At 41.4% G+C, this 22982-nt stretch overlaps 1 long non-coding RNA gene across 1 annotated transcript; it reads left to right on the top strand.

Annotated features, from left to right (window-relative positions):
* The first annotated feature begins 1128 nt into the window (after nt 1-1128).
* LOC118600431 lies at nt 1129-20817 on the top strand. The gene is made up of 3 exons (XR_004950091.1): nt 1129-2361; nt 18286-18388; nt 18510-20817. It is a non-coding gene; the product is annotated as an uncharacterized LOC118600431 (long non-coding RNA).
* The last annotated feature ends 2165 nt before the right edge of the window (nt 20818-22982 follow it).

Below are 22982 nucleotides of genomic sequence, written 5' to 3'. Positions count from 1 at the left end.
ATTTGTCCACTACCTCTTCTCTTCCAATTCGGTATGCTTATTTTTTCCCCAGAAAGTTTTTAGCACACCTGAGTACAAGTCCACCTTATGACTTTCGTGAGTTCTAAGAACTTTTGCCTTATGCTTGCAGGTCTATATGTATAGTTCATACTGTAGAACTGCATTGGTAAAGGTGAATATACTAATGTTGTGTAGCGAAACATTTTCTTCAACCTAAAAGTTCATTTTTCCCTTCTGATTTTAAAAGAACTTAAAATATTATTGTGGGCCCCTAAAAGTATTATGAGCCCTAGGCACTGTGCCTAATGGATAGACTACTCTGCCGCAGTTCCCCAAAGTGAAACTCAAGCTCGTTCTTGGCATTCAAGATCTTTCGTTAACTGGTTCTGCCATTGGCAAGTGAGATTTTATTGGAAAACTATATGGCAATTTACAGATCTTATTTTCAGAAGAACTCGGGTGCAAATCCCTGCTCTGCAACTTTCTAATTATATGTTGCCATTGGGAAGGTCATTTGATTTCTCAGATTCTCAGACTCTTCTGCAAAATAAGGATGATGATACCGATTTCATATGAGTCCTTGTAAAATTAAATGAGATAGCATATGCAAGATGCTTGGCAAATAAGAATTTTCATACATGAGAATAATTATTACAAGATAATCTAATATAAAGTAATATTGACGTCCGGCCCTATAGGCCTATGCTTCTATTTCTATATTCTTTAATTTTAATAAGTATAGTTCTCTGTGGTCACAATTTAAAATCTCCGAAGTCAAGAAATTTGCCTGTGACAAATAGAGAAAGCTGTGAACCAATTGCCATTATTTGTTCAGCTATGAACTTTTGGCCTGGCCAGAAAGTTTCTGTATATCCAGCGGTCACCTGAAATGACATGCATCGCTAATGCTTATTGAACACTTATTATGTACCAGGAAGCATCCTAAGAATCATGCATATTTTATTATTTAATTCCTACAGCACCCCCATGAAGTCAGTACTACATTCACATCATTTTATCAGTGAGAAAACTGAGTGTCATACAGGTCTAAAATTATATAAGTAAAAAGTGGCAGTGCTGAGACTTGAACTCAAGCTTATATGACTTCAGAGCTCCCATTCCTAAGCGTTCCTCCATACTTCATCCCTTGTTTGCATTTGTAGCAGCTTAAATGTAGATACCTAAATGTTGCTTAAGTCTCTGTCAAAGACATTACACTTTGATGCAGCATTAAAGGGAAACATTGTGAATATAGAGTGTCTGTCACATGCTAAGTAATTCATTCGAAGTAGAAATTGTCAATTCTCATGATAAGTCACAAAATTTTCAAAGTTAGGAGAGACTGTGTGTGACCAATTGCAGCATAAAGAATAATTGTCTTTCTGGCCAAACTTCTGTCAGAGTTTCTAGGTAACTTTTTTAAAGAACTGATTATATGAAAAGAGATGTACGCACAAAACATTAATTGCAGCATTGTTTGTAATAACAAGACTAGAGACAAACTATCACTAGACAGCTGTTATAAATTTTAGTACATATATATGGTGGAATATATGTAGCAATTAAAGAGAATGAAGCACATGAATATTTCAAGTGAAAAATACAGGATGCAGAAAATTGAATAGTATGCTCACATTTGTTAAACTATAACAGGAGGAGAAAAAACATATATACTTTTGTAAATGGACATTGAGAGATTTTTCCTGTTGTCTTGAAACTGCTGCTCAGACCCAAATCTGAACCAAAAAGTCCATAGTGGCCCACATTCTGCATTTAAAGAATTGCCAGTGGTTGAAACCAGCTATATCCCAACAGGGCATTTGAAGAGCCATTGTTGTTCTTTACTAGCCCTTTCGCCAACCCCTCCTCCCCACCTATTCCCCACTCTCACCCCTCTCCTCATAGACAAACCATCACCACTAAATAGTGGAAAGGAAGAATGAAGAGATGGGAAGGAAGTCAACATTTAGAGAAAATGCGCTGTTCTGAAAAGAGACCCATCCCTTCCTCACCCTTCATGAGAATCACCAGTGAACATTGGCTGTGCCTACAGGAGGAAGAGACAGGCAAACCATCCCACCCCCACCTGCTATATATGTTTAGGCAGCAGGCTTACTGATCTCCTCTGCCCCATTGCTTCCTACGAAAGGGAACACAAAGCAAGGGACTTTGGATGGCATGGTGGATGGGTCTAGATGGAGAGGGACTAAAACTGCCCCTGCCATGTTCACACACACCTTAACTTCCCAGCGCTAGATTGGAGGACAGCAAAAAGATGTTCAAGCTGGCAGTCAGCTGGAAGATGCAGCAAATGTATGAAGGGTCACCCAGTCCTAGAAGAGATGCATGAGACCACTCCAGGTACTGATTCTTTGTCATAGCCACCTGTTCTTGTTTCGTTTCTACCTGTTTTTATTTTAAAAGTTCTTTCGTAAAAATAGATGTTTTTCTATCTTTATCTTTTTCCAAAACCTAAACCTTTAAGTCATTTTCAGATCTCTCTACTGTGTTTATTTAAACCAAATTAATTCAACTCCTTCTTGGTTTTACAAGGTTAATTTTATTTGTTAATTTTCTTAATGCGTTTTAGAATTTTGGTTCAGAGGCTTATCTTGTAGTTTTTTCTCTGTCTCTTTCTATGTTCACCCCTTTTTGTGTAATGGTTTCAGAGTTGTCACCAGGCCAAACCAGATATTAAAATATCGGTGCCCCAATTCCTTAGATAATATTGAAGATACAGCAGAACCAATGCAATTTTTACTCTGAAATTTATTACCATGTGCACGTGCTACCTAATTTAAAAAACATATTTTCGAATATAATTGATTAACTTGCAGTGATATATAATTCCGTTAAGTAAAGACAAACAATTTAAAATACTAGTTTAATAATAAAAAGAAAGGGCAGTTGATACACTTCGAAATTTAGCAGGCTGACCAAGAAGTCAAAATCAAGTGCATGGGACTCTTTAGTCTCTGGATATGAAAAAGCATTAGATTTAAATGTACGATAGTTAAGAACAAAGTGGTTTATAAATATAAGGATACATACATGCTGTATTCAATGGTAAAAGAAATTTTGTGACCATTAAAATAGTCCCTTCCCCCCTCATACCCATACACCTTGTACTCCCACTAGGTAATCCTCTGGAGTCATAGCTTCTAAAGTTGGTCCATAACAACACCAACAACAAAGATCACATAGGTTAAAAGTGTACTTGAAAATTTCTCAGGAGAGCTCCACACTGGTGACTGATTTACTGTCTTTGAGGTTTTCGCTGGTGTTGGATCTAATAGCCATCCGTTTAGCTGACCAACAGAAGAAATGGGCGGTTTAGATTTAGAGGCCATGTTACACAAAAAAATACACAGCTTTGAACCTACAAATCACACTCAGTGTGACAAAATGGCCATACCACGAAATCCACATTAGAACTAAGATCTAAGAAAATAACAGAGTCAACTCTCATCACATGCTTACTCTGAAGCTTACACTTATTTAGAATGAGGAAGAGAAGAACAGTATTCAAATTTTCCTCATTGCTTTGTTAACCTTGTACATTTAGTTGAAACGATGTAGATAGAAAGCATGTGTGCTGTGACACAACTGTATTAAACATGGTGACTCTCAACATGGTGCAAGTAGGCCAGGTGCTATTAAGAACTCATATCTCACCCTGGTTGCAAGTTATCAACTTAGCCTAATGCAGTTTCCCCGGGAAGAAGACATGAGACTTCCCGGGTCAGAGACAAAGAACTTCCTTATTCATAGCACTGCATGCAGCATGAGCATCAGCATATTTGCATGAGTTTTCTGGCTGTCTGGATGTCATAGTAGGAAGTAAACATCTGTCCTTTGCTCTGGAAGGAAACTCTATCTTCAAAGGTTATTTGCTCTGCAAACATTCTTGGAAAAATAGTCTGGGGAAAATCACAGTGCCTCTGCTTGCCAGAGTACAGAAATACAAGAGACCCATGGAGGGTTGTCTCCCAATAATGGCAAGATTTTATTTTGTTGTATTATATTTGGTGGGTAATAAGTGAATGGTTTGCTATTGAGGAAAGAATATGGTTTTGAGAGCACACTGACCTTAGCTCTACTTCTAGCACAACATTTTATTAGCTATGTGACCTTAGTCAAATCACTTAACTTCTCTGAGCCTCAACTACATAATGGGATAATAGATCTACCCCCACCCCCAAAGAATTGTTTAGATAAACTGAGAAAGTGCAATGGAAAGAATTGGCATACTACCTGGAATAGTCTAAACATTCAACAAATGCCCAATTCCTCTATTTTTCCCCATTCACTGATTCTCTCATACAATTGTATGCACATTTTGACCTCCGCCAGAGCCCCAAATCCCTCTCCCGAATCAGGAAGCAACTTCTTTGGTCCCTACTTGAGTTTGTTAAGATACATGGGTTCAGATGCTGTAACTAAGAGACCAAAAGTGATAATGGCTTTCACAAGTTAGAGGTTTACTCCTCTTTCACATAGAAGTCTGGATAGGTTAGTCAAGAACTGGTATGGCAGCTTGAATGTGGCAGTTTTTAATCTCTTCCTTGGTGCATTGCCATCCAAATACATAGTTTCTATTTCATGGTTCAAAATACTCCAGCTGCTACTATCATGTCCCATTCCAGCCAGCAGAAAAAAAAAATAATTGGATAGTATGCACCTTCCCTTTAAAAGTTACGCTCATCACCTTCGTTCACATTTTATTGAGTCGTGGCCACACCTAGCTGCAAAGTAGCCTGGGAAATTTAATTTTTATTCTGGGGGAGAGATTATTATTAATAGAGGAAGAAAAGAATGGATATTGAGAAACAGCTAGCCATTTCTGCCATACCACCCTTGTTTGCTTAAGAGGGGCAGGCATTAGAGCTCAAAGGCCTAAAGAAGCTATAGTTACACTCTGAAGCCACCAAGATAAGAAATGGAACTGCAGTGGACCATGAAGCTTTTCTACCAGGGTGATTTCCTCAGGAGCCTATTTTACGTAAATAGCATTTCATTTACCTTGCCCAAGTTCTGTACAAGTTGAGGAATAAAACAAAAGCAAAGAGAGGCCAAATGATTGCTTGTATTACTGATATAAGCCAGATTGGAGAAGAGGCTTTTAGACTAGTAGCTCATAATGAATCCCAGAACTGGGCTGCAAAGACTAGGTCAGGCACCCACCCTGCTGTATGGGGGTAGAGCCCCAGGAACACCTCCTACCCAGTAAGAAGAAGGACAATGCTGAGTTGTGCAGGACCAGGTATTTTCAAATTCAGTTGTTCCTCTACCCAGAATATGCTCAGAAAAAAAACCTTCCCCATTGAAACAAGAACTAGGAAAAAATGGGTTCCCCTCTTCCATACATGGTGAGCAATGAGCGAGGCTTAGAAATAGCAGAGGAAACAACTTGGACAGCCCACAAAAACAAGAAGCACCCAAGCTGACAAGTCAGAAATTACCCAACATTATAGTCAGACTTGAGTCCCAGCCTCGCCTTTTAGTAGCTGTGTGGTTTTGGATAAGTTCTGTAAGGTCTCTAATTCTTCATTTCCGTGCCTCTAAAATGAGGAAATAGTAGTATCTAATTCTTCGGGTAGTTGCGAAAAAAAAATGAGGTAAAGCATGAAAAGCTCTTAGCAGAGGACCTAGTAGTGAAGAAGCCTTCAGGAAAAACTAGCTGAGATTATTATTTCTTAGAGCCAATCAATAGGTCTGAAACAGTTTTCTCCATGTTAATTGGGAAGGAAAAAAACCTTTATTTGCTATCATGGAATTCAACAGATATCAGAGGGTTTCTGCAGAATAATAAACAACCAGAGAGAGGGAGAGAAGAGAGGAGAAGAATGAGAAACAGGCCTCTGCAGGCTTAGCTTGTTTGAAAGATTGGCTGGAATACGGTCCAGGGTAAACTGTGCTGGGCCTTTCCTTTCCCAAACCCACTGTGCCATCCCAAACAGACACACACACACACACACACACACACACACACACACACACACACACAGAATTATAGACCAGCCAGTATTTATCCAGAATCTGGCATTACTACTCCCTGTTCTCTGGAGAAGATCTTGCCTTTATAGATATATTGGTGAGGAGAGGTTAGGCTTTGCTGTGTAACAAGCGACTCCAAAATCTCAGTGGCTTACAACCACAAAGGTTTACTTCTTGCTCATCCCTATATCCATGATGGGTCAACTACGTTCCTATTGCATGTCATCTTTATTCCAGCACCCCAGCTGATGGAGTACTCTTTCTCTGTGGACAACTGCCAGATTTCATGGCAGAAGGAAAAGAGACCTGGTGAACAACGTGCTGGGTCTTCAGGCTTCTGTTCCAAAGTGACATACATCACTTTTGCTCACATTTCATTGGCCAAAGCAAGTCATATAACCTCATGTTGACAAAGTTGGGGCACATAATTCTCCTCTGGGATGGTGACCATAGGTGAAGAGTAATCCAGTCTACCACAGTGGACTCCCTCCCCATCCAAACACACTCGGGTGCCAGAGGGACAGCCAGCCCCTGAGAGCTGTTTATTAGCTGACTGACCCAGGCTTTCTCTGAGCCTCAGCTTTATCCCCTGTGAAATGGAGACAGCAGTACTTGTTCTGTGAAACTCACAGAGAAGCAGGAAGAATTCAGATGAGACCACAGATACAGATGTGGTTTGTAAACTGTAAAGTACCACCCTCCCATGAGGCAGTTATATTATTATTACTATGAGACTATCAGGAGAGAAAATAAAGCTTTTTATAGAGTACCTAGCCCTCTCTCTACCCACAGGAAGGATTTGCTGAGCTTATTAGCATATAACCCAATACCCTGTTCAGCACTTCACTCAGTTCTCACAGTTACACAGTAAGGTAGGGAACGTCACTTAATCCATTTAACAGATGTGAGAATGAAGAGGTAAAATTGCTTGTTTGAGGTCAGATAGCTAGAAAGTGACAGAGTTAGGACTCAAACCCAGGGCCATCTGCTTTTGGGTTGCAACCGATAATTAAAAACAAAACAATGTGCTAAATAAAATAAAGAGCTAAAGTATAAAAAGTAAGTCTTACAGTGTCTTCAAACCTTGAGTGATTTGGGTCACGTAATAGTTACTTCAGCCACTGTGTAAGTAGGTGACGGCATTTGGGGGGCCTGATATTTCGAATAAATGCTTCTAGGTATAAATGTTCATTAATTGAGGAGGGGATGGGAGTGGGGTAAATAAAGCACTGAATTGAGAATGAGGGCTTGACTTAGCTTAAACCAGCTGTATCACCTTAGGTAGGTCACTTCCCCTCTCTGGGCCTCATTTTTCCCATCTGTAATGCGCAGGTTAGGTGATCTCAGAGAACGATCCAGTCCAATGTTCCTCAGACCAAGAGGCCTCAGAATCTGCCAGGGAGGTTCAAGTAGGTTCTATTCCCCCTCAATCTCTTCCCAAAGTACTTCCCACGCAAAAAAAAAAAAAAAAAAAAAAATCACATGAAAGTTATTTTCCGAAGGATTTTATGGATGGGACTTTTGTTTAAAACCTGTAAAATTAGTAGGATAAAGGAACCTGTGAGGTCTTTGATGTTGTGTGTTCTCTTCTGAGAAAGCTGTAACATCCACCCATGAGAGGCTGGCTGCCCAGGGAGAGGGGTCAGGCAGCTCACTGAGCTACTCCTCCTGTCTGTTACCTCCTCTCCCACTGTATCAGTCACCTCCAGATATCTCAGGTTCTATGGACTATAAAACCCAGATAGGGGCCTGGCTTTGGATAGAATTGGAAAAAGAAGTGGACATAGAGGATCACACATCACAGTTAACGGGGCATTCGCTTTGCAGTAATCCTCTCAGAGATTCACTCATCACCGACCAGTGATCACACTTGGACTTGGGCTTCTCAGTCCTGCCTGCTGCAGCCCCTCAGTGCCCTCTTCCCTGTTTTTCTGCTCAAGCCCTTATATTGGCTGACAAGGAACGGTCAATAGATGCCTCGTCTATAAAGTATGTATGGCAGCCCTTACCTCTTTGGATAGTTGTCAAGGTTAGGTAGGTATATAAAATCCCTCTCCCCTGGAGCCCCCACCCCTCATTTCCACCCCTCAGTTCTCTCTGCCAGATGGCAGCTCCCTCCTGGAGGCTGCTGAAGCCTTCAAGTTTGATTCTGAACATAGTCCTGGCTCCCCTTGTGGGAGGCATGCAGGGGAAGGGAGAATTTCCTCTCTTTCCCTCTTAGTTCTTGCTGGTTTGTCTAATCAAATTGATATGAGGTTAACGGGAGAAGATAACTGAATTTAATTACGTACATATGTATAGGGATTCCATAAGATTATGGTTGAGGCTTACATGTCATTTTGAGCTAAGGAGAAAAGGGGGTGCGGTTTTGGACTTTAAAGGGGAGGAAGGCAATTCACATGGAAATGGAGAAACAAATGCTTGGTACACAAATGTTTACTGGGCCATCTTTAACAGTGGGATGCAGAGAGGACTTAGACGGAAGGGGCCTAGCTGGGATCTTTCCTGTCTGTCACACCTACTTCATATTTAACTATAGTTATCTATGACAATAGCTCCCTTCCTGGAGCAGGTCCCCTCTCTAAATCCTTTTAGGCTGTTAGGGGAAGGTCAAACAGGTTTTTTCCTGTGTCTTTCATTTCTTAAAAATAACCAGCTTAAAATGATATCCTCAAAAAGACATATTTAGGGATGGCAAAACTCTGCCCCCCTCAGAGGCCGTCCCTTTCCTTGTGTTGCCTCAGTACAGATGAGGATTTAATTGTTTTAGAATCCCCAGAGCACAGTATCTGTGCAAATGAAACTTTTCAGAGCAGATAGACTTAATTTTACAGAATTATTATACTTAAAAGTCTTTGTCTCTCATTCTTTGGTATTGCCAAAGGTCCTTTTCCCCTCCAAGTGTCAGAGAGAAAGCTAAGCGCAAAGGTGGAATGAAGGAATTCTTTCCTGCCTATATATTTATTCTGGGTTTTTCAGGTTTAATGTCTGACTTCCCTCACCCTGAGCTAAGGAGGAAAGATGCCATTTCTGTTGGGTTCACTGCTTTATACCTGGTACAAGTATATACAAGATGTAAAAACCAATACCAAAAAACCCACATTTCATCAAAAAAAATGAACACAGGGAAGCCGGGCTTCACTAAAAGTGACTGATGCCTTCAAGCAGTATCCATGTTAGGACAATAGCCGGGGTCACTGGTTTTCAAACCTAATGAGAAAACTACTTCCTGCTCCGCACAATCCCTCCTCTAGTCTAGTATCAAAATGAAAATGCTGGCAGGGCAGAGCATTTCGGACGTGCTCCACAAGAGGGTGTAACAGGCCCACACCAAGCCCGCTCCATAGCCAGAACTGGCCCTTAGTCAACGGTTCATCTTACGTTACTCAAGCAGATCTGGTTCTGCAGCGGTATTTCCTCCTCAGTCATTTTTTAAGTTTCTCTCTTTTTCCAAGGAGGAAGGGAAGAAGCTTTTGGAGTCAGGAGGACTTGGATTAAAATCCTGACTCTGTCATTTGTTGAGATATTAGAAAAAGAGTTAGCATTCTGAGCTGCTATATTAATTAATAATTTGTAACTTCTTCTCAAAGCCAGGGAATGACAGAATTATAGACTATTGGTGCAAGAAGGAACCTTCAGGATTGACCAGTGGAGTCCCCACATTTCACAGATGGGATCACTGAAGCCCAGGCGAGATCAAAGACTAAGTCTCTGAGCACTTGAGCCCGTGCTCCCTCTGCTGCACTACAACCTAAGGGCATTCATTAGCAGAGGAATGAATGAAAAGATAAAAAGCCCTTTAATCAACAAGCATGCACCATCTTTTAGAGCAAGGACTTTGGATCCAGACAGCAACAGAGACTGCTACGTTCATCAGCTAACTTCAGCGGTGACTAATTTGAGCAAGTTACTTGACCTCTCATGCCTCAGTTTCCTCATCTCAGTAGGGGAGGGAGAGCTAATTGGGGATAATCCAGTACTTACCTCAGAGGGTGTTGTGAGCGTTTGACAAGCTCATAGAGTGTTCAGCTCAGCGACTGGTACCTAGTAGGCAAGAAATAGATGTTAGTTCTTATAATCAGGTCATGTAACCTTTCTGAGCCTCCTTGTTGTCTTCTATAGAGTGGGTTGTTTTTTACATAGCACATGGGCAGGTTAAATAGCACAGCTTCAGCAGAGGACCTGGCTCATGGTAGTGATATAAAATACAACATGTAATGATAAATATTACTTTATCTCCTCTTATGAGATAAAGAATGACCGTTTTTAAAAACAAAGCTTTTCTCCTCTCTCCTACTCCTCCATTGCTGCTGCAGTAGTTGAGACCTTGCTTCTTTTCTCCTCTGGACTGTTGTTACAGAGTCTGCACCTTGGGAGGAATGAGCGATGTTACCTCGCTGGAGACTCACTTCCCCACTATTTCTGAGAATCCATTTTCCACAAATCCATCCAAATGGAAGTGAACATGTATGTGCCCAGGCCGCTAGCTCTCCTGCTGATCTATCTGCCTCTGCATTCTGCTCCTCTTTACTCAAGCAAAGACCCAGACTGAATGCAGTTCCTCAAAGCACACCTAATACCAACCAGAAGGTTCAGCTTCAGGAATTTTACCAAAGCCTTCCTGATAGCATCCTCATCATCTTCATCATTACTTCCTCACAGAGTAACCTACGGGCTAGATTCTGTCAACATATTCCTTTGGCAGGTAAAGACTCAGAGGTTCAGAGACATTGAAGAACTTTCCTAAGGTCACTCAGCTAATGGGTAGGAGAGCAGGGCCCAAAGCATTTTCTGAACTTTGGCAAATATCCATGGTGGAACCAGAGCTCATTTAAGCTATTTCACACAAAGGCATTGAGCAACTGAACCTCACAGTGAGAGTTATTGTATTTTCAGTTACGGTCCATGCCTTCTGATTAAATTGAGGAAAGCCTCGGTTTGTGTCTGATGTCCTTTCAAAAGTTCTCTAACATGTACCAGTCTCTCTTTCTAACAGAGAGCAGGCAACATTATCTAGCTAGAATGAGTGACTTTGTTTAATTTTCCTTGTATTTATTTTTATGGAAATAATGTTGATTTCCCATTGAGGTGGCCATATAAATGCTCTTTTCAAATATATTTAAGTTATTAAAAGTGAGTAGATTTACAGAAAAATATTAAGTGAACTGTAGTGTGGTTAGTTCATTAAAATGGCGAAAATTGTGAGATGTGGGGCCTCGAGGCTGGAGAATAGTAATAAGAAGGAACTTAAGAGAGGATGCCAGAATCCATTGGTTGGCCTGGCCTCTTCAGTCTCGAGGGGCCTCCTCTCTCCTCGGCTCCTGGCAGGGACCCCAAGAAGAGATCATTTTCCCAGTTCAGCTCCAGCCCGGCCCCAAGAAAAGCCAGTCAGCATCATAATACTCCAGACCCGCAGGGGAGTGTAGCCTTTCCTTTAGGCGGCTTTATTGTCCTAAATTTCTCCATTTCAAGGGGGAATTCCAATTTCTCTTTGCATAACAAAAGTCCCATGCCACTGTTTTTCCTCAAACAAAACAAATGGCTGGAGCTTTTCCAACACAGTGTATGAAAGGCCTGGTAGAGTAGTAGGTCTTAAGGGTAGCCACCTTTTCCAGCCCAGTCCAGAGCCGGTATTCTTCTCTCTGCTCTGAGCGAAAACTCCCTAAAGCAAAGCTCTCACCTTGGCCCTGGCATATTCCATTCAAACTTGCCCATTTTTTGTGGGCCAATCTCCTTGGCTTAGAATTTGGGGCCCTTCACAGTCTGCCCGATACAATGAGGTCAGAACACATGGAGCTGGGCCTGTGGATACCGGGGTTCCAGTGCTAGGGTGCCCCCTAATTTGCTGTGTGACCTCTGTAGGTTCCTACCCCTCTCCCAGCTTCTGTTTTCCCACCAGTGGAAAGAAAGGATCGGTCTTTCTCAGAGCTGGCATTCTGTGGGCTGTGGCTTGAGGCCGAATTAATTTGACTGCCTCAAGATAAAAGAGGCTGAAAGAGCCAGAACTGAGGTCCAACCCTCAGACTTGATCACCCCCAGGACTTTGATGCCGCTTCTGATTATTCTATGCTTGAGTGCCCTACGTCAGGAAAAGTAGGTCTGCTGGGATTTAAGCTGGCCTTCCACCTCCCAACTCATCTTCTCACATAAACAACCAACCAACCACAAAGTGCCTTCAGTAAGGCAGCTGCTTACGCTTGATCCCTCTTAACACTCTCCTCCCATCCCAAATGACTGGTTCTAGCAGAAGAGTTTTTTGCTTTGTCTTTTAAAAATGATTTTTTAAAATTTCTATTAAACAGGTGTTGAGCACAAAAATGTTTGAACAGTATGGAAATGTTTGAAGAAGAGAGTGAAAGTCAGCTGAAATATTACTACCCACACCTGCCTGAGTGATGCTACATCAACGTTTTTGGCTTCATCTATCTAGGCTTTTCTCTAAGAAATATAAAGACATATCTCTATAATGAAGATAGGATCATACTAGAAATATTGTTATAATTTTTTAAAAGGTAAAATTGTGACTCACGAAAATGTAAAATGAACCCTTGTCAAAGATTTTATTTAACTCAGTAATTAATGAAAGAACCAGTAATATAGTAAAACCAGTTCAAAGGAGACTCTGATTAACACACACACACACAACCAGGAATGCAGAAACAAATTTTCTGATAGATGTAAAGTTGGTTATTATCTTTAGTGCAATAAACTGATTTTCGAAATCATCTCTAAAATTGCACATTACAGGACAAAATCAATTTGCATGTCTATGGGCAAGAATAATTTGCATTATTATTACTTTTCTATAATTTCCAAGGTTGTGATAGTCAAAGACAATGAAAGACTTAGGCCCCTGTAGAATTGAGTAACCCTCAAAGATAACACCCAACAACTCATTGAAAGCACAGTCATTAAACTTACACAATTTTTCACCTGAACATATATTGTGGCTAATACTTTGGGGTTGCTTACTGTGTGCCAAGTACTGTTGTAATTGTTGGATGTTATATTATTTAATACTCACAACAAGGCTGTGGGGCAGATTATATTATCATTCTATTTTTACTGATGAAGGTACAGAGAGGTTACGTAACTTACCCAAAGTCACATAGCTAAGAAATGGGGAAGCCAGAATTCGAATACCTAACTACTGCATTATATCATTTATTTATCCATCTTTCAATTGTTGGGCATTGGATTGTTTCCAGTTTTTTTTTCTGTGATGAACTTTTCAGTGAATATGTCATTCTCCACTTCTCAGAATTCCTCGAAGGGAATAGCTAGGTCCAAAAATATGTGCAATTTTTGTAGATGTAACCAAATTGCCCTTCAAAAAGTAAAATAATTTACACTCCCATCAGCAGCCAACTTAGGAAAGTTTATTTCCTTGTATCTTTGCCAACAGTGAGTAATATCAATCTTTTCAATGTTTGCCAGTCTGATAGGTGAAAAAAAGATTTTAAGGTGTTATGTTAATTTACATTTTTTTAAATCACAAGAATTCTTCAAGGACCCTTTTAGAAAGATAGTTGCCAGTCTCAGAGATCAGTTTACCTTTTGTCCCCCAGGATAGAGCCATAAACTCAGAGGAAGTGCCCAGCGGGGAAGAGACCTGCCCAGGGCCATCCTGTGAGTTAGGGACAGATCTGGGACTTTCCTCAGGATTCTCTGACTTCTCTCTGAAGTAAATAGAGCCTTCACTTGGGTCTCCGAGCCACCAGCGTTGCTTTTAATCTGAATGTCAGTGGGAGTGATGAGAACCCATCAGAAGAAAGCTCTTCTTCGGATTAGACTATGAAGATGATATAATTAACTAGGCCATTTGAAAAAAAAAAAATTCCTGCCTCATCACCAATGGACCAAGCACTTAAATATAAAAAAATTTTTAATGTGAAGTAAATAAATGGAATATGTAAATTTGTTCTCTGGTATGAAAACCAAATCATGAAAGTTTAACAAATTTGACAATTTGACTAAAATATGTACACGGCAAACAAAAAACAAAAAACAAAAACAACAATAAACCACTACAAATGAGTTTGAAAGACAAAAGGAGAATTTACATAAGATTCCACTCTTTTAAAAAAACAAACACATATCAGAAATTACTTAAGCATTCACCTACTGTTGGACCAATTATAGGATTAAAAAAGATAATGTCCTTGAATGTAGTTTGTTCAAAGGCATTTTTCATCATTGTAAGCGCAATTGTTACGGCTCTCATCATGATCTTTATGATTTCTAGCGATACAGTCAAAATCTGTGTGGAAAAGCACCAGAGATGGGTGCAGGTGTGAAGGGGACTCAGAGGGGCTGGGGGGAGCGTCAGTCAAAGAGCTGGTGCTTCGAAGCTAACCACCCAGGATTTGAAAGCTAGCACTGCTGGCATTCACTAGTCCTTCGACAAGATAAATGATGGCTCAAATCCTTATCTTTGCATTTGTAAAATGGGGCTAGTGATACCCATGGCTCATGGTTTTGAGGAATCAAGATGATGAATGTGCATTGCTTAGCGCAGAATCACTATTAGATCATCAAAAAAATGTTTGTCTGTTTGTTTTGTCTTTTCTCCATTTCTTTCTCTGAGAACCCACAGAGATTTCCTGGACTCTCCAGTTCATTCAACAATGTTAATTTCGTGTCTATGCATGTTGGGTGCCATGCAGGTGCTGAGGAGACCAGCGTGAATATGAAAGTCGGTCTCTGCCTTCCTGCAGTTTAGTCTCATGAAGACATTAGACAAAGAGCAGATAATTTGGCAGAAATGAATGATTTACAACTGAAAGAGAGCTATGAGGAAAGGAAACCCAGAGTGTAGCAGGAACTTTGGGAACGTTCAGGAAAGGCCTCTGAGGAAGGGAGCTGAAGGATGGGGGAATTGCATTGGCCAGAGTTGAGGGAAGCCTTTCCTGGCACGGCCTGAGCACCTGAAGAAACCAAAGGAGGACCAGTGTGGCTGGAGCCTGGGTGGGGCCTTTGCAGCTCGGGAATTCTGGTTCTGGCATCCCAGGCAGGAGTCCATCCCGGTTTTAGTCCAGACGTTCTGGAGCCCAGAACTCAGTACTTCCGAGGTGACCTGGTCCAGCTGAGATTTTGTTGATGTACCCAGAAATTCAGGTGCAACCTGCTGGCTACTGTCCACTGCAGCTAGGAAGGAGACAACTGGCGCCAAGTTCTTCATCTTAACCTGATCCAATCAGCCACTCTCCTTTGCCAAGTCTTGTTCTTCCTCCTTTGGTGTTTATCTATGTTGTAATCATTGGCTCAAATGTCTTCTTCCACTATCTTAAGAGCTCCCTATAAGAAGATAATATGTCTTTCTCCTTCCTCTGTCCCCAGCTCTGGCACAGAGCTGCTGATGTGCTACTGATTATATGTTTGTTGAATGAATAATAAATGATATTTTGCAAAGATTTAGTCATTTGATCTTAGGTAACTATTATCTCCCAATACTAGCTGTGTTTTATTGAGCATCTACTGTGTGCCAGACACAATATTCTCCTTAAATTGCTTTTTGGAGAGTGTTATTATTTTGCCTCCATTTTCTCCTCAGCTTTATATGTTGAAGAAATGCAGATAAAGAAAAACTTGAAAGAACAGTACAATAAACACCTATATACCCTTCAACTAGATTTGATAATTTCGCCACAGCTGCTTCATCTCCGTGTACATGTATGTACACATACACCCATACTTCCCCCCCCCTGAATTATTTGAAAGTTGCTGATATGATGACTCTTCATCCCTGAGGTCTTTAGCACATATTTCCTAGAATGCTTCTCTAGACAATCATGATGTCATTGTTTTAATAAATATAAGGTTGTACAATAATACCTAAAAAAACACAGTCCCCGTTTGGACTTCTTCAATTGGCCCAATTATATTTTTTATAGCTTTTAAGTTTTCATCAACAGTATAGAAAACTTTTAATTGTCATGTCTCTTTAGTTTCCATTAACCCGGAACAGTTTCCCCCCATTTTTGTGTGTGTGTGTGTATCTTTTATGACATTGGCATTTTTTAAGAGTCCAGGCCAGTTGTTTCCTAAAATGTCCCACAATATGAGTTTGTCAAATACCTCCTTATTATTCAATCAGGTTATACATTTTGGGGCAAAAATGCTATTCAGATGATGCCATGTCTTCTTAGTGTATCATGTCAGAAAGCATATGTTGTCAGCTCGTCATACTATTGGCAATGCTAGATTCGATCACTTATATGAGATAGATATATTGGTCTCTGCCCCCTAGTTCCTGGCACAGAGCTCCTGAAGCCCTTGTGAATTCCTAAGTGATAAGGACACTGGGAGCATCTCCTGTTCTAATATTTGGTGTGACCCTGACAGGGCTCTCAGAACCCTTGTAGTTTTCTGGGTGATGAGAGTGCTTTTTGTTCTAATGAGACAACTTTAGGTGGGCTCCTGGGTGGCTCCAGAATGTAGGCTGGTCACTGGAAGGACCAAGCCGTGATTAAAAGCTTGGATTATTTAGCATTCTCCCTATTCGCTTGAGAACGAAGAAGGGCTGAAAATGGAGTTACTGATTAATCCTGCCTACATGATGAAGCCTCCATAAAATCCCATAAGTATGGGATTCAGAGAGCTTCTGGGCTGGTGAACTGATCCACACACGGAGGGCGACATAGCCCAAGTTCACGGGGACAGAAGCTCCTGTGCTCAGGACCCTCTCAGACCTCGCTCTGTGTATCTCTTCATGTCTGTCCTTTATCATATCCTTTGATATACTGGTAAACATGTTTCCTTGAGTCCTATGAGCCACTGTAGCAAATTAACTGAACCTGAGGAGGGGTCTCAGGAAACTCCAATTTGTAGCCAAGTTGGACAGAAGTTGTGGGTAACCTGGGAACTGACTGCTTGCGATTGGCATCTGAAGTGGGGTAGAGACAGTATTGTGAGACTGAGCCCTTAACCTGTGGGATCTGACACTATCTCCAGGTAGATAGTGTTAGAACTGAGTTAAATTGTAGACACCCAGCCAGTGTCGCAGAGAACTCTACACATGTGGTGACTAGAAGTGTTAGAAGTGCAGTGTCCTTTGTGAGTAATGAAGGAGACACGCAGGACTGAACTGAGTTTTTCTTACACACCTAGGTTAAGATGGTGTCCATCAGATGTCTATTGTGAAGGTACCTTTTTTTCTTTATGAGTCATAAGCAGTTTCTTGGGAGCCACTCTAAGACTATACAAATATTCTGTTTCCCAACAACTTTTCACCCAATAGTTTAAGCATCCATTGATAACGAATTGATAATGAATCAGTTATTATTATGGAGGTTACAAAATGGTGATTTTTAAATTTCTTTTACATTTATTGAGTTGACAGTCTTCTTTATAGCAGAGTTCTCTCCATTCTTTTGCTTTTTGGGGGTGGGGAGGTTGAGTGTCACTATGCACTCATTTATGGATTCTTTTTTTATTCAATGTATAGCAACTCTTTATTATCATTACTCATTTGATGTTTAAATTGTCCCACATTTGGCCAGTGGGAGCTGCTTTGATCTAGCTCCTGTGTGCCTTGGTGTGTCTCCAGTGACTTTGAGTACTTCTTTGCTTTCTGGCACAAGATGTTCCAGATTCACCATGTACCTTTATTTTAAAAAATGAGAAAAGAGGAGGCTTCGAGAAGTGAAATGGTGTGGTTCCTCACTACATTCGGAGATCTCGATTAAGCTCAGGACTTTGATTCCAAATTCTTGGGAAAGAGGCTAAACTGATAGACCAGCCATTCCTATAGTGCAAAAAGGACCTTATCAGCACGTGTGGATGATCTCCAAGCCAGCTGAAGCTGTAGCTTGCCCAAATAAGATGCAAACATTTGGATGGTAACTTTGAACATAGACAGCAACACGTTCCAAGGATATTTCATTTACGGAGGAAGTTGTAATGTGGGGGATAAAAGCATAGTTTTTGGAGTGAGGAAGAACCAAGTTTTCATTCAAGACTCAAGCAGATTCTGCCTTCGTGTGTGTTTTTGGGCAAATTACTTCACTTTGTTGAATCCCAGACTTTTCCATCTACAAAAGGATTCATTCATACAAACTGCTTAGTCTAGTGTCTGGCATGTGTTAAGTGCTCAATAAATGAAAGCTACCTTTACCAACAGTACTATTGTTATTATTATAAAAATCTGAGAAAATTTTATTATTTAGTGGATTAAGGTGATAGAAAAAACAATGGATTTGGCTTTCGAAGATCCTAATCCAGCTCCGTGATCTTGGACAACTCTTGTCCTTATTCTCATGAACTTCATTTTCCTCACTTATAAACCAGGGCTCCGAATCCCTCCCCTGCCAACTTTGTAGCATCACTCAACAGACTTCATGAGCATCTACTATGCGGAGAGTAATCATCGTCCTAATGCTAAGAGCAAAGGGTGAGTGTTCCTGTTTTCCTCCTTTAATACATGGTTGACTGGCAGCTCAGAGCCAAAGCGTCACACAGCAGGGACCCCGTCCAGCATTCCCTGATCTCCGTGCCTGTGCTCTTTCCTTTAGGTCACGGCGTTCAGAAGAGCTGAGGAGCGCTAGATGTGAAAACACTCTGCAAAGCTGCAGAGCCGCGTGAAGGCGAAAACGTATTTCATCAGTGTAATTACATTCTGTCTATGGAAAACATAACTGGGAGGTGAGCAGAAGACGGGGCATATTTTTTTCTTTTGAATCCTCAAGATAATTCGGGAGAGTCGTAGGTTGACATTATTTACCAAGGACTCCTACATTTCAAACCATAACTGGGCGAAGGTAGCAGAGGTCCAGCCAGCCCAGAACCAAATGTCTCAATTGAAGAAGCTGATTAGAAAAATTTTTTTGAAGCTGTAATTCATTTAAGATATTATTTTGAAGAAAGAAAGGAGAAGAAGGAGGAGAAGAAGAAGAGGAAAATGATTACCCAAACCCAGCAACTTAAGTGGGTATCCAACCTCTAGTCAGTTCAACTGAGAGCTAGAAAGTCAGGATGGAAATGCTCCATCCAGATCTTTGGCAGAGGGACCAAGAAGGCTGGAAAATGTCGTCTCGACTCTGGGTGCCCATGCACCCAGCTATAAATTCTACTTCTTAGGTAGGAAAGGCTACTGGGAAACTATTTGCAGTGCCTGCCCCACTTCTGTGTCCTGGAAAGAGAGACACAGGGAACAGCCTCCAGTATGGGCTCCTGACTCAGAGCATGGATCACTCCCTGAGGAGAGCCAACAGTTACGTCCCAGTGGGCGCTGTGAGCCTCCACAGGCCATCCTGCTGTTTTGTAAGGCCAGCTGCTTCTGGATCACCAGTGGGGCCCATTAGGTGGACAGTGAGTCCTGTGAGCATTAGGCCATTGCTACTTTTGCTGTAAAGTGAATTCCTTAATAGGAGTCAATGCTGTATAACATACCATGACTGGGTAAAAGCTTTTCATAAAGACACGGGCTGTGGTACTGGCAGAGACAAAATGGACAGGGAAAGCAAATAAAAAGTACGTGTAAAATATCTCTGTGAGAACAATTTACCTGCTCCAGATAGAGCTAGTTACCTAGCCCCTGAGCAAAATGCAGGAAGGGGTTGAGTACAAGGGAAAGTGTTATCTTCATTCTCCGGGAGAGGGAGGTGCAGAGGAAAGACTATAGATTGAAGGCAATTAATGGAATAGGCATTCTTCAAGTACTCTGAAACCTCCAGACAACTCCATCTTTTCATAAAAGAAACCTGGCAAAATCATGTAGTCATCTAACACAAATCCAGCAACTCTGAATCAGAGTTTGGCTTCCAGCAATCTTAAACCCATGGCCTCAGCGCTCAGGCGCAGAAAAAGCCCTGAATTTCAGTCTGCCTGTAGCAAACATCTCAAGATTCTGGCCTGTCAGTCTTCCAACTTAAGATCGCAGTGTTTCGGAAGCAGCCACCCTCTGGTGTCAGTATCTCTCACCCCCCTTTTAGGTGGCTGACAGTTTTGACTTCAGCTTGTAAAAGGTCCCAACGAAAGAGATGACTTACTTAGCCACTGTGTTCTCTGGGCTGCTAGTCCCCATTCTGGAGTATGATCAGGATTCTCGGGGCCTTGCTCTTTATGGATCCAGTAAGAGAGTTATTATCATTATGGATCAGTTAGAGAGGGGGAAAAAAAGCTCCTAATAAAAAGACAAACTAGAGTGGCCTGTTTTCCCCTGAAGTAAGTGGCCTGGGGAACAGGGCAGCTTTGCTCCTTTGTCTTTCATTCTTCCGTGTCATTGGCAGGGTTTTCTTTTGCATAGATAAAGCTGTGTTGTCTTTGCATCTGGGCCCTAGCTGGTGAGAAAGGAGAAGAGAGCATATCTGTATATCTTAGAACTCAGACTCAGAAATGGCGCATGTGTTATTTCTACTTCCATTCCCCTGGGGACACTTCAGACACATGGCCACCTTAACCACAAAGGTCATCTGATGGGGCAGCCATGTCCCTGGCTGCAAGTCTACTCATAGGCAAAAATAAAAGGGAGAAAGGTTTTGGTGAACACCTAGCAATCTCTGCCATACATTATTTCAGATAGTCCACATTTCCTTGAGGGTCCGTGTTAGTTTTCTAGGACTGCCATAACAAAAATACCACAAACTTTGTGGCTTAAAACAACAGAAATTTGTCGTCGCACATTCTGGAGGCCACGACTCTGAAATCACAATGTCGGCAGGGCCACGTCCCTCTCAGGGTGCTAGTAAAGGAACTGTGCTCCATGTCTCTTTCCCAGCTTCTAGCCACTTCCAGGAGTTTCTGGGCTTATTCACTCACCGTCTTGACATAATCTCCCTGTGTGTCTCTACATTGTCTTTCCTTTTATGTGTCTGTCTCTTTGTCAAGATTTCCTCCTTTTAAGGACACCAGTCATATTGGATTAAGATGCACTCAGATGACTTATTTTAACTTTATTACCTCTGTAAAGAGCCCGTTTCCAAATAAGGCCACATTTGGAGGTATCAGGGGTTAGGACTTCAACATATCCTTTTGAGAGGGACACAGTTCAATTGATAACAAGGTCTATTGTTTGCAGCCAGCGCTTGGACACTGATATCTGGATCATTTATAAGAGAAGCAAACAGAGAATGTATTGGAAGGATACTGGGTAGCTCCTGGAATCAAAAGCTTTGGAAGACACAGAATAGGGCAAGCCCAGGCCAAAACTAATGGATACCTTCTTAGAGCCTGCCTTCAAGATCAGCGGTCCCCAACCTTTTTGGCACCAGGGATTGATGATGCTCCTGTGAGAACCTAATGCCTGATGATCTGAGGTGGAGCTGAAGCGGTGATGCTAGCGCTGGGGAGCGGCTGCAAATACAGATGAAGCTCACCTGCTGGCCCACCACTCACCTTCTGCTGAGCAGCCCTATTCCTAACAGGCCACAGACTAGCTCTGGTCCACAGCCCGGGAATTGGGACCCCTGTTCTAGATAACTCCACTCCGACGACATCCTTCTGGGCAAACATCCCTTCTTTCAAGACAAATTCTTGGAAGAGTCTTTGGGGCAGCCTGTGGTAGAGTCAGGGCCCATGTAGGGGTATGTGTATGGGATCAAGTGATGGGCATTCTGGCCAGGGCCTCGTGGCATTGGGAGGGGCAACTTTCCCAAAGAAGAGAGGAGTTTTTACCAAAAGAAAGAGGGAGAGATGTGTTGTGCAGGCAAAACACATCTACCCATTTTTTGCTACCCATTGTGATGCATTTGAAAAAGATTTTCAGCTCAGGCTGTTATATTTCTAAATATTTTGGCACTTAAAGGAGCCATTTAGTCATCTGGAAAATGCAGAGCAGTGGAAAAAATGCAGTGTCATGTGGTAGAGCGTTTATGGTGGGATCAAGAGAGCAGGTTTTGGTTTTTAAAAAAATATTTGCGGATGGTATAATTCTATCTTGAAAACTAAAGAGAATTAACTGAAAGATCTTGCAGTCAACAGGAATGTTCAACTAAGTATCAAGTTACTAACTGGAAATAAAAATAATGCAATATAAATCAATTAGGAAAAAAAGCATAACAGAACCAAAGATGTTATTCCAATTAGCTGCCAAAGCAATTCATAAAGGAATAAACTCGGCAAAAAATGCAAAGGGTCTCTGTAAAGAAAAACATCAGATTTTCCTTGGTGGCTTAAAAGATGAAGGATGGGAAGACTCACGATTAAAAGACATCATTTCTCCCTAAATTGATTTATTCAGTGCAAGAATCTCATCTAAAAAAGGAAAAAATTATCACCTCGGCCAATCAAAATTTTAAACTTGAAAACGTGAGTCTAAAATTCATAGGCAAAGTCTCTGTCCTTGGACGTCAGGCCCTCAAGGCCAGTGAGTTTCCTTCGAAGAGACGGGGCCTAGGTCTTGACTCTGGCTCTGCCACTTAATGATCTGTGAGAAACTGGGCAAGTAATGTATGTATCTTTCTGGGCCTTAGCCTCCTCATCAGTGAAATAGAATAATTATATCATCCGGCTTCACAGAGCTACAGCAAGGACCACATGAGAGAAAGCATTCGAAAGTGTTTTATAAACTGTAAGGCACTCTTCACGCTGTAACTATGATTTTTTTAAAAATCCCCCAACGATGCCAGATGAATTTGACAATCACAATGAGAAGAGTCTCCATTGCTCTCATTCTGGAAAAAGACAAACACTTTTTCTCTTACTGAACTCAGTTACATGATGATTTGTAAATATTTGATTCCAGAGGAGAAGAAACTAATGTGAGCCGCTTGCTCTACTAGAGAAGGCGGTCATTCGCTCAGCCCCTCACTGGTCATGTGAACTGACCGGATGCTTATGCATCCAGGTGCCCCCTACTTCACCCTGAGTTATCATTTCCTATCTGTAGAATGGAAGGTTTGGTTGGGACTTCATGGGGTTTGAGAGCCACAACTTTGGAGTCTTCACAGATGTCAATTTAAACCCTGGCGCCAGCATTTACCATGGATAATTTGTCTTTTCCTGGGTTTTAAAATCTATTAAATGGGTAATAATATCTATTTCATCAA

This window comes from Rousettus aegyptiacus, unplaced genomic scaffold, assembly GCF_014176215.1.
Source record: "Rousettus aegyptiacus isolate mRouAeg1 unplaced genomic scaffold, mRouAeg1.p scaffold_m13_p_3, whole genome shotgun sequence".
Classification (NCBI taxonomy): Eukaryota; Metazoa; Chordata; class Mammalia; order Chiroptera; family Pteropodidae; genus Rousettus; species Rousettus aegyptiacus.
The sequence above is the reverse complement of the archived record's forward strand: the minus strand, read 5'-3'. Positions and strand labels throughout refer to the sequence as shown.